The following is a 13,433-nucleotide window of genomic DNA, read 5'->3' on the forward strand; positions in this document are numbered from 1 at the left end:
GCATCCACTTGAATCTCAAATAAAAAACAGGCCTTGCCAATCAACTCGACTACAAGTTCCAAATTTTTTTTAAAAAAGAAAATTTTACCTCATGTATCAAAGCTTTACACCCTATTTATTATAAATAAATAAAATATTAAAATTTTATTTTTTATAGCTACCTTTTAGTTTTTATAGCAAAATATGTATTTTATGGTCACTTTCTACTGTTAAGCCATTAAATACGTTGTCTAATATTCTCTCTCTCTCTCTCTCTCTCTCTCTCTCTCTCTCTCTCTCTCTCTCTCTCTCTCTCTCTCATTCTTTCAGTTTATTCTCTCCCAAAATCACGCATAGTATCTTATTTCTCTCTCCACGATCTCTCTCCCTCCACGATCTCTCTCTCATTCTTTCCTATATGAGTCAGAAAACTGGTTTCCTCCGACAGACGATGAGTTTTTCCATGATTTTCATGGTTATCACTACTCTTCAGCCATGAAAACAATGAGCTTTTCCATGATTTCCGCAAGTTTTCTTAACATCCTTTTCAAAATTGTTCTTTCCCAATTCCACAGGACGTGGAGGCATGACACCAAATATTTTCCCTTCTGATTCATGATTTTTTTGCTTATGTCAAGAACTATGAAATTGTGCAAGTCATAAATCATCAACACAGATTTTCATCACTCACCACTAAAGTTTTTGAGTTTTTGGCCAGTTAAAGTTTCTTCTTTTTCTCTTCAATAGTTTTTTTTAAATATTCACCATTGTTAGGTTTTCTGCAGAATACCCACTAAAGCACTCAATTTCGAAGGGCCATCTTTCGATTTACAAATCACTCAAGAGGAACCTGTATTTGCAGGTTCATCAGCAACCATTGAAGCCGAAAGGAGAACAAAAATACACAATGACCCTAATTGTAGATGTATTTATATGTATTCGAGTCCGCATATATTGGTTTTTAGTTTCTACAACGGGTTTCTCTTCTTGTATTTAGATGTATTTATATGTATTTGAGTTCTTACAACAATATTTTTAAATACATTGTTAGTTCTATCATTTTGATGTTATTCATCAATTAGTTATGCATTCAATCTAACTGTATTCATCTGTGTTTTAAACCTAATTGTATCCATCTGTATTTAAAGCAACAATATACAGTAAAATACTCTCAATACAAATAGAAAATCAATGAATACAACCAATGAAATATACTCAATAAAGCAGTAATACCATGTATTAGGAATAAATAAAATATTGTGAATACAAAAATAAACTTGAATACATTGAACACAACTGTTAGATACAACAGAATACAAACACTAGGTTTATTATGAAATATGCAGGCAGTAGGTTACTATTATAGGTTGTATCCGGCATAAATACATGATGTGTTCATATACAAAAAATCAAATTTCAAAATATTTCTGTAGATACTTGTATCAATTCCGAGTAGAACCTCGAACAATATCAGGAAAAAAAAAACTCAAACTATATCAGAAAAAGAAGGGACTGAAACTCTGAAGAATGCTCTGTTTTTTGGTGTTTAGCGTATGATAAATCTTCTCATTAATTGGATTGATAATGTTGTGTGTTATAATTGATTTAGGTGAGTTATATTAGGAGTGTATCCCGTTAAATTAGCAGCTTTCCGTTATTTAACAACTTCAGAGACCTATTATTACGTTGTATTCATGAATACATGGTATGAATACATGTGAATACAGCGGCTGACAGCTGGACTGCCCTATTTTTTAGCCGATTTTTGCTAATGTATTCATGAATACAGTAGCTCGAATATATCGAATACATTACCATAACAACTGAAAGGTAGCTACGGAAAGTAATTATGTATATGATAGCTATAATAAGTTAATAGCCACTAAACAATAATCATTTCTAAAAATTCCTCATTAAAAAAGTAAACTTTTCCTAACACCCAAGCTAAATAGAATATATACTCACATGTCTCAAACACGAGTTGAAAGAGGTTAAAATATCAATAGGTACTACTTTATGGTAATGAATGATGTTAGTGTTGTTGTTGTGGTGGTTAATATCAAGGTTTTACACGTTAATATTTAACTGAAAGCGTGCCTCTTTTTTAATCTAGCTTAATGCATAAAACTCTCATTTAGGAAAACGGCACACACTAACGAATATGCAATTAAAAACAAACTCTACCAGGTGGTAGCGCGAGGTACAAAAAATGTAGCTCCATTCCAACTAACAAAAAGTGTAATAAGCTTTTCTCGAAGCCTTAATTAGTAAGCAGCGATAATAACCTGTTCTAAGGTAGCAAAACACTATCCGCAACCACCACCACCCCCCCCCCCCCCAAACAAAAAAAACAAAAAACTAGAATCAACAGTCCAACGCGTTGCATTACCAGCAAGCCTAACAACAACGTAACATAGTGATTTACTATGAATAGCGTCGTGACACACACATGTTTGCATTTCCCTCGGCCTTTTGAATGTGGTAATAAGTCTGGTATTCAGCATTATGTAGAGAATGAACGAGCATGCACCTAAGAGTTATGTGCATATATAGACTTTGGGACACTTTAATTTGCTCCCAGGATCAAGCATGACCAGCAGCAGGTTCATTGATTTGCAATGATGTCTTTGAAAGGCTAGCTACCACTGCATTGTTAACGTGCTTGGCTTGCCTCTAGCAGAATCTTGATCCATCTGAAAAAGATCAACAAAGTACTAAGAAAATAATGAACATGTTGTAGAATGCAAAACAAGCAGTAATCTCGAAAGCAGGAGGAAAACAAATTGTCCATCAATTATCCAGAGAAAGAGTTTGGCCTAATAACTTTAGCTGAACACAAATAATTGCGCATTTACCCTACACATACAGATAATAACTGCAAAGTTCCACTCATTTCATCGTATCCTATGCTAGATAGTATCTATGACAGTCACGGGTGGATCAGTAAAGGCCATGATTCCTCCAAACGATCCCTGCATCATATTAAAAAAGAAAGACAAAATATAGGAAAATATATTATTCACCTTTGGCTCATCAGACTCTTCTTCCCTTTCATACTTGTCACAGGCCCCAACATCATCAACAAACCAGCTAGAATCCGACATGAACAGCGCTCACGACCACTGTCAGAAAAGCGAATACATGTTTATTTAACAATTAAGGGGTCGTTTGGTATGATGGATAAGTAAAAATAATCCTGGGATAAAAATTTAGTATCGCCTTATCCCTTGTTTGGTTACTAATCTTGGGACAAGTTATTCCAGGATTCAAAATAGTACCGGATAACTTATACCTGCCAGAAGGTGGAATAGTAATCTCAGAATAAAGCAGTAAAATTGACAATCCCAGGATTATTACAACATATCAAACCGTCAATAAGAAATAATACCAGGATAACTAATCCAGGATAACTAATCCTAGCATAACTTGTCTTCCAACCAAACGATCCCTAAATGTATCCGTATTGGAATGCTAATCATGCACATATGATAAGCTCAAAGTCAACTAGAATGACGAGTGCAACATATAATACCTCATGCGATCATTTTTGGCTCTATCTGCCCTCAGTTTAGCCAAATTGGCTTCTCGTTCTTCCATCTTCTTCTTTTTCCATTTCATGAACAACTCAGGGGTCAAAGGAGTTGAAGAAGTTAATTTCGCACGCTGCAAGCAAAGTAGAAAACATGAGTCACTGAAGTAAGTTCATTCATGAAAATGTTAATCATAAAAGTGCTATTAGATATCAGTAGTAGAAAATGACTACTTAGATACAACAATAACCTGATCTTCAATCTCTTCCTCAACAGGCATTTTTTCAGTTTCCTCTTCTTCTAGGAGAGCCTTCATCTGTGATTTTAGAATATATCCAGGAGGAAGAGCTAGCATGCCTATAGTGGCAATCTTTACCACCATTTGGACAGACCCAAAACCAACCATATTGCTTCTTTTCCACAGCTTCCAAAAAGTATTTACATACCTGCAAATAGTTAAACCATTAACACACGCAATAGCTACAAGCTAAAATATCGCATTAAATCCAAATAAAAAGGAATAACTGAATAAATTACAGAGAACTGAACCAAGAAGGTTAAATCATGTGCTGAATATGACTCTGGCAAAGTTAGAGCCCAATGCATATTGACATGAAAAGCAATGGGGAAGTACTTACTATGTCAGCAGGTTTGTCACAACATTTTTGATGCCACAACCTTCTCCAAAGTCTCCTGATCCCAGTCCTCCATTGTCCCCTTCTCTTTTTCTTTTTTTGACAAAAAAATTTGACAAAATAATTAAAACAGTAATCTGTTGGGAAGCGTGTCAGGCTAATAGAAGGGAATAATATTTGAAAGAGAAAAACAATAAATTTCACAAGACAAGAGAAGATTTACGTGGTTCGTCAATTTTTTGCCTACTCCACGGCCACACAAAGAATAACTCTTTATTAATTGAAGAGAGAAAGAAGAAGTTGAGGGGTGATTTGCAAATGAAAATGCATATCCCTTTTATAGGCATTTGAATGCCCTGCCGACGTAAGCGCTAACATCATAGGAATGCCGATGTAAGCGCTTACATCATACGAATACTGATGTAAGTGCATACATCATAAGAATGCCGATGTAAGCGCTTACATCATAAGTTCATCTCTTTTTTACTTTTCTTTCTTTTGTTTTGTCTACTTTTTTTCCTTTCACATACAACAACAGGTTTGCTACTATCAATTTCCCTCTCAAACCTATGTTACATCAAGAAAGAAATTTAAAAAAGATTTTCTATTCTCTGGTGGCGCTTTCACGCTATCAGTCTTGAAGGCTAACTGAGGTAGTGCACAACCTCAGTTTGTCAATACCGACAACTTTGGCCAACATGTCTGACGGGTTCTTCGATCCTGGTATCTTCTGGAGGGAAAGAGTTTCTTCACTTATCAACTCTCGGATATGATGATACCTCAACTGGATATGTTTCGATCTTGCATGAAACGCTGGATTCTTGGCAAGATGAATTGCACTCTGGCTATCGCTGAAAAATTCACAATTGTCCTGCTCTTTACCTAGCTCTTTAAGAAAATTATTGAGCCAAATCATCTATTTTCCAGCTTCTGAGATTGCCATGCACTCTGCTTCTGTGGTAGATAGAACAACACTTTTCTGAAGTCTAGACATCCAGCTAACAACAGTACCACCCAAGGTGAACACGTAGCCTGTGGTACTTTTTTGACAATCCAGATTGCCGCCTAAATTTGCATCAGAAAAACCTTGTAAGATAATATTGTTCATTTTAAACCAAAGTGCCATACCTGATGTGCCTTTGAGATATCGCAATATTCATTTTACACCTTCCCAATGCTCATTTCCTGGATCTGACATGTATCTACCGACAACTCCAACTGCATGAGCTATGTCAGGTCTAGTGCAAACCATAGTATACATCAAACTTCCTGCTGCTGAAGCATATGGAACTTTGGACATGTACTTCATTTCTTCATTTGTCTTAGGTGATTGGTCCTTCGACAGATTAAGATGGCTTTTGAGTAGAATGCTTCTAGTCTTTGCATCATGAATACTGAACCTGCTTAGTACCTTCTGTATGTACTTTTCTTGAGACAATTTTAAGGTTCCTTCATACCTGTTTCTGCTAATCCTCATCCCAAGCATTTACTTAGCTGGTTCTAAGTCTTTCATTTCAAACTCCTCCGCCAATTGTTGCTTAACACTGTTGATCTCATTTATGCTAGATCCTGCAATTAGCATATCATCAACGTACAACAGTAAAATGATATAGGACTTATCAAGATTTTTGATATAATAGCAATGGTCTATCTCACATCGTGTGAAACCATTATTATGTATGAATCCATCAAATTTCTTGTACCATTGTCGGGGTGCTTGTTTCAAACCATACAAACTCTTCTTCAACTTACACACAAGTTTTTCTTTACCAGAAACTTGAAAACCTTCAGGTTGCTTCATGTAGATGTCTTCTTCAAGGTCACCATGCAAGAAAGCAGTTTTAACATCTAGCTGCTCCAAATGCAAATTTTCTGCAGCTACGATATTTAGCACCAACCTAATAGTAGTTAATTTGACTACAGGAGAGAAGATCTCGGTGTAGTCAATCCCTTCCTTCTGTTGAAAGCCTTTTACTACTAATCGTGCTTTGTATCTCTTCTTACCATCATGCTCTTCCTTGACTCTGTATATTCACTTGTTTTGCAATGCCTTCTTTCCTTTTGGTAACTCTGTAAGTATCTATATTTTATTCTTTTGAAGAGAATTCACCTCTTCTTTCATGGCTAGCTTCCACTTATCAGAGCTTATCACCTGCATTGCTTCAACAAAATGCTCTGATTCTCCAACATCAGTCAGAAGTAAATAGTGGAGAGAGAGAGAGAGTTAACCTATTTGAAGCATTCGTGACTCTTTTAGATCTCATTAGGTTAAGGATTAACTGATCCCGAATTTGATTCAAGTCCAGACTCCAGATCTGACAATAGGAGAGAAGATCTCGGTGTAGTCAATCCCTTCCTTCTGGTGAAAGCATTTTACTACTAATCGTGCTTTGTATATATTCTTACCATCATGCTCTTTCTTGACACTGTACACCCACTTGTTTTGCAATGCCTTCTTTCCTCTTGGTAACTCTATAAGTATCCATGTTTTATTCTTTTGAAGAGAATTCATCTCTTCTTTCATGGTTAGCTTCCACTTATCAGAAATTTATCACATGCATTGCTTCAACAAAATGCTCTAGTTCTCCAGCATCAGTCAGAAGTAAATGGTGAAGAGAGAGAGAGAGAGACAGTTTTAACCTATCTGGAGCATTCATGACTCTTTTAGATCTCCTTAATGTAGGTCCAGGATTAACTGATCCCGAATTTGATTCAAGTCCTGACTCCAGATCTGGTTCTCCATCTGATTCTATCTCTGGTTTTGGTTACTAATTCTGATCCAGATTCGGCTTCTGGTTCGGCATCTTCAATTTCATATCCAGTTGTAGTCTCTCTAGCCATTTCATTTTCTGAGATTTCTTCTAACTCAACTGTTTCAGATGTGTGTCTGCTGGTGCTGGTTGGTTCTACTTCAAGCTTGTCTTTGTACATCACATTTTCATTAAATGTGACATTCCTGTGTCTTAGGATCTTTCTATTCTGATCATCCCAAAATCGATAACCAAAATTATCATCACCATAGCCAATAAGGAAACATTTCTTGGCTTTAGGATCAAGCTTATCTCTATCATTAGAGTTTACATGCACATAGGCAACACAACCAAAAAATTTCAGATGTGAGAGAGTTACCTCCTTTCCTGTCCATACCTCCTCGGGAATTTCAAAATTCAGCGGTACAGAGGGTCTCCTGTTTATGAGGTAAGCTGTCGTGTTAACAGCCTCGACCCAAAAATACTTCGGCAATCCAGAATGTATTCTCATACATCTGGGTCGTTCATTCATGGTTCTGTTCATCCCCTCAGCAACGCCATTTTGTTCCGGTGTTCAAGGAACTGTCTTGATCATTCTGATCCTATTCTCAGAGCAGACTCTTAACTATCATACTTCTCTCTATTGTTAGACTTCAAACATTTTAACTTTAGACTTGTCTGATTTTCAACTTAGCTTTCCATCTTTTAAAGGTAACAAACACATCAGATTTAATTTTTAGAAAATAAACCCATACATTTCTTGTGGAATCATCAATGAAGATAACATAATAGCGTGAGCCTCCCAGAGAAGTTACAGGAACTGGTCCCCACACATCTGTATGCACTAGTTCCAGCTTCTCTTTCTTTGGCGTCCTTCCCGCCTTTGAGAAACTATCTCTCTTTTGTTTCCTGTAAATGCAATCTTCGCACAAACCTAATTCAACATGCTTCAGGTTTGACAACTTTTCTTTGGATGCCAACAACTTCATTCCCTTCTCACTCATATGCCCGAGCCTCCGATGCCACAATGTTGTATCACGACCATGATCAATTGTTGCTATAGTATCTCTATGTATTGCAGTTGCATACCGTGTTCCTTTTTTGAAGCCTCGTGCCACAACCAAATTTTCTTTGGTTATCTTCCACGATCCATTATCGAATGTTGTTGTATATCCTTCACTGTCAATCTGACCCATAGATATCAGATTTTTCTTGAGGCCAGGAACATGTCGGACATTTTGCAATTTCCATAGCGTGCCTTGTGAAGTCTTTATATGAACTTCACCTTTCCCGACAGTGTCCAAAGGTTCGCTGTCTGCTAGATAAACCATCCCAAATTTTCCAGCAATATAATTATGCAATAATTCTTTGCATGATTTAGAGTGAAAGGATGCACCTGAGTCCAGAATCCAAGATTCGACTGGACTGTCTGCACAACAAATTAGTGCATCACCGACTTGTTTAGCAATTGCATTTGCTGGATTATCATCCTTGTATTGATCGTTCTTCTTATTCTTTGGCTCTCTACACTGACTACTGTAGTGACCCTTTTTATCGCAATTCCAACACGTAATGTCTTTGCTATTTTTGGATTGCCCTCTTCTCCTTGACTTTGATCTGCCACGACCATGACTCTATCCTCTTTGGCTGCTTCTCCCCCTGCTTTCGGTATTCAAAGCAGATCCTGGGGAATCGGAATCACTTGATTCTCTTCGGCGAATATCTTCGTTTATAACCAAGTCTCTAATATCATCCAATTTGAGTTTGACACTTCCCAATGAACTGCTAACTGCAGTTACTATTGCAGACCAACTCTCCGGTAGAGATAATAGTAGAATCAACGCCCTGACTTCATCATCGAATGTTATATTAACATAACTCAACTGAGTTAATATTACATTAAACTCATTGATATCTTCCATAACAGATCCACCTTATGCAATCTTTAAGTTGAACAATCGATGCATGAAATAGACTTTATTTGAAGCAGATGGCTTCTCGTACATATTTGATAACTCCTTCATCAGGCCTGCAGTGGTCTTCTCATTAATGATGTTAAACGCCACATTTCGTGTCAGTGTCAAACGAATCACATCAAGAGCTTGGCGATCTAATAGATCCCAATCTGTTTTGGCCATACTCTCAGGTTTTACCTCGGTCAGAAGTAAGTGTAATTTTTTCTGGTACAAATAATCCTCTATTTGCATTTTTCAGAATCCAAAATCTTTGCCATTGAACTTGTCAATCTTAACCTTCCCTTCTTCCGATGCCATTTTTCACAAAATATTTTTGTATGTGAATAGTGATTATGAATAGTAACGATGATCAATAGTGTCGCACTATTCTTGTGAATAGTACCTGCACCAATACCGTACTTTTCTACCAGAATTACACTGTCTGAGCTCTGATACCAGTTGTTGGGAAGCGTGTCGGGGTAATAGAAGGAAAAAATATTTGAAAGAGAAAAGTAATAAATTGTACAAGACACGAGAAAATTTACGTGGTTCGGCAATATTTTGCCTACTCCACGGCTACACAAAGAATAACTCTTTATTAATTGAAGAGAGAAAGAAGAAGTTGAGGGATGATTTGCAAATGAAAATGCATACCCCATTTATATGCATTTGAATGCCCTGCCGACGTAAGCGCTTACATCATAGGAGTGTCGATGTAAGCGCTTACATCATACGAATGCCGATGTAAGCGCATACAATGGTGAACCCAGGATTTTGTGCAAGCGGGTTCAATCTTAAAAGTACATAACTTTAGTCGTAAAATAGTAGTTGTTAAGTGGGTTCAAATAAAATATTTATACAAAATTTACGCACCTTTAATCCTAATTTATACATATATACAATATTATTTTTTGATGAAGCGGGTTCAGTTGAACCCGCTTGCCACCACGTGCGTCCGCCACTGAGCGCATATATCATAATAATGCCGATGTAAGCGCTTATATCATAAGTTTACCACTTTTTGATAAGAGTGGGTTGCTCTAGTGGTAAGCACCCTCCACTTCCAACCAAGAGGTTGTGAGTTCGAGTCACCCCAAGAGCAAGGTGGGGGGTTCTTGGAGGGATGCCGAGGTTCATTTGGAAACAGCCTCTCTAGCCCAGGGTAGGGGTAAGGTCTGCGTACACACTACCCTCCCCAAACCTCACTAGTGGGATTATACTGGGTTGTTGTTGTTGTTGTTTTCTTTTGTTTTGTCTACTTTTCTTTCTTTCACATACAACAACAGATTTGCTACTATCATAATCAAGATAATCATGACGTTGGGACATTCGAGTCACCAACGAGGGAGAAAATGGGAAAATCCATTGTTGGTCTCTAGAAGGGTTTTTTTTAAGGGTGAGTTTACCATATATATAAAAAAAAAAGAATCACTGTAAATGTCGAAGAGTAAGATCCAGCTTGGTTACCTTCATCACTGTAAATGTCAATCTTCTCTCCTTTTCTTTGAACATTTAAATCGTGGGAGAACTTGCATTTAAAACCCTTAGCACATTGTCCTGCCTTAAAGAACTCGCACAAGATAGATTTCGGATCAACACCTGAAGATAAAACACCCATCTTTCTTTACTTCAATACAAAAAAAATTTCAGCTATATTTGCACAACTAAAGATTACAACTTAACAAACAGAGATAATGTTGGTTTTAAGCTTGTTAGAGCTGAAAAAATAGAGTGAATGGGAAATGAAGAAAAAATGAAAATTTTGAATTTCTCTCTTTGACGAAGGGACATTGTCCCATATTGGAAGAGGAAAAGAGTTTTGATGGGTATATATACAATTGTACTTCTAACTCTTAAAGAGTTGAAAAAAAGGCAAGTCTCGTGCTTGCTCGGCTTCGGCTGGACCAAATTTATTTATTAATATTAACGCAATATTATTTAATCCAAATTAGACCGTTTCCTGTAATGGTAATTTAATTTTTCCGTTATAATTTGAATTTGATAGTTTGCGTAAATGACCATTTTATAAAACTGCCATTTTGAGTTGCAGCCTTACATGAGGAGTTGCAACTCTTCGGTATTACCCAACGTTTTGGTTATAAATACATAAACTCTCCCTCAGATTTTCCATACGAAAATTCTGATTTCTCCTTCTTCCTTCTGCATTGTTTTTAACAGAAAGAAAGCAGTAAGTGTGATTTGCTACTGATCTTTGAGTTCGTTGGTTACTGGGGTTTGAAATACCGCTACACCAGTGAGGGTAACCCGTTCTATCCTGGCAGGAAATAATCTTAAACCTCGGGTACTAGGATTAAGTTCCTTAAGGAAACATTATGAAGTCAGTGAGCTCAGATTAATTCTGTTTTTCTACATTTCTGGTTTTACATTGTTTTTATTTTTGAATATATTTTCGAATACAAAATACTTACGGATAATATAGCAGCAATTGACGCAAAACCAAAATAGCTTATGATCCTTACAAAGATAACAATAATCAACAAAAAAAAAGAATCTTTTTAAACTAAATTGATAGGAAGCATCAGCTAAGCTGCTTGTAGAATTGAATTAGAATTTGCCAAAGTCAATTTATTCCGGGCATCTATGCGATAAATAACACTAGACAAGTTCCGAAAATAATAGAGAAAAAGCTGTATGAATGAAGTTTCACAGTACTATACATGCATGAGTTTAAGTTTTATGTTCTGACGGTATAAAGACGACAACAACGACAATATACCCTGTGTAATCCCACAAGTAGAATAGTAGAACTTAATATAAAGTCAAGTAATCATATTTAATATAGCTTTAATTGGTAAATTAGAAAAAATATTAAGTAACCTGATATAACAGGTTAAAATTCAAAATAAAAAATCTTTACACCAACTTAAACTCTAAATGCATAACCTTTTGCATTTACATCTTCCGACCCCAAAAGAAAAAAAAAATTAATAATAACAATAAAACAAAGAGAGAATAACTCATTAAGATTGATAGTAATAGCATTAATTGGGTAGAAAAAGAAGAGTTAAATAGGTTACAAAGGGAAAAGAAGAAATTACCAACAGGGACTTTGGGCTGACTAATAGCCCAACCTTAAACAATTCATTAGCTTTCTCTTCTTCCTTCTTTTTCTGTCAACTTATTAATTGTCAGTAACAATCTAAAAAGTTACACAATATAATAATATGCAAAAAGGATAAAGGGGGGACCTTGGAATCAGCTTTTTTAGGATCAGCATCAGGTTTGGCTGGACAGATTGTTTGAGGGATTGAACGTATTTGGATTTGTTTTTCTTCTTAAGACCGAAGGTCTTTTCTTTGATTATCTTCTGCTTCTTTGCTAAATCGGCTTTTGATTGCTGCTTTCGTTACCCAAAAATCATTTTAACTAGATTTTACAAGCTTTTTATCTAAAGCTCATTGTGCACACTATAAATTCTCTCATTTTTATAATTATATGATATATAATATACTTTTACCCATATATTTTACTTATAATTAAAATAATTTAATATTATTTTATAATAAGTAGAATTATTAAATTCGTCAGTAACATTACCGTGAACAAATCTCAAGCCCACGTTCTTAACCATGCTTAATGAGATATTTTTAATAGAAATTATAAATCAAAACTCACTGATTTATCAGCCAAGCCATACCCATTAATCCAATAAATAAAATACTCATATTTAGCATAATGACACATCAAATTAATACTTTTAAATAAATAATATTAACAGATAAAGCTTTAAAAAAGTTAATATTAAATACAAATATCTTTGAAAGTTTTTTTTTTAAATTTATTAACTATAAAAAAACTATCATTTGTTAAGCAAATATGTTTTTATTATTTCAAATAAATATTGAAAACAAATATTTTTAACATTTTTATATTTAAGATATGTTCATGTTTGAATATGATTTGCCATGAAAAAATTAAATGTATGGATATATTATAAAATTAATAAGTAAAAAATATAAAGTTATTTTAATTATAAGTAAAATACCTATGTAAAATTATATTATATACTCCCTCCGATCCACAATAAGTGATCATTTTACCTTTTTATTTTGATCAAAAATAAGTGTCCATTTACATAATCAAGAAGAAATTAATTTTATTTTCTCAAATTTTTTCCTTATTTACATATTCCAATGTGTCAAGGTAATAATTAATTAAGGTTAATTTAGTGAATATATCTCTTTTTTTCTAGGAGTTCGTATTTTCTTAATGAGTGCGCCAAAAATAAAATAGTTATTTATTGTGGATCGGAGAGAGTAGTATATAATATAAAAAGTATTACATAAATGAGAAAATTTATAATGTCAAGGGCATAATAGACTTTTCAAGTAAAATTATTATAAAATCTAGCCAATGTGACTTTTGTGATAGATAGAGCAAAGTAAAATGATTTTTGTTTAATAAAAAAAAGAAAAGTGACTTTTGGGTAATGAACACAAAATTGAATGATTTTTACGTAACAAAAAGAAGAAAAATGACTTTGTGTAATCAACACAAAATTAAATGACCACGAATGAAATTTACTCTTTGATTTCCCTTCAATCGCTAATCACCCTTGATAGG

At 35.0% G+C, this 13,433-nt stretch overlaps 1 pseudogene; it reads right to left on the minus strand.

Moving 5' to 3' along the window:
• Positions 1–1,775: 1,775 nt before the first annotated feature.
• LOC107772329 (zinc finger CCCH domain-containing protein 11-like) lies at positions 1,776–12,441 on the minus strand (annotated as a pseudogene).
• Between the last annotated feature and the right edge of the window lie 992 nt (positions 12,442–13,433).

The sequence above is a fragment of the Nicotiana tabacum genome, chromosome 24, assembly GCF_000715075.1.
Source record: "Nicotiana tabacum cultivar K326 chromosome 24, ASM71507v2, whole genome shotgun sequence".
In the NCBI taxonomy this organism is placed as follows: domain Eukaryota; kingdom Viridiplantae; phylum Streptophyta; class Magnoliopsida; order Solanales; family Solanaceae; genus Nicotiana; species Nicotiana tabacum.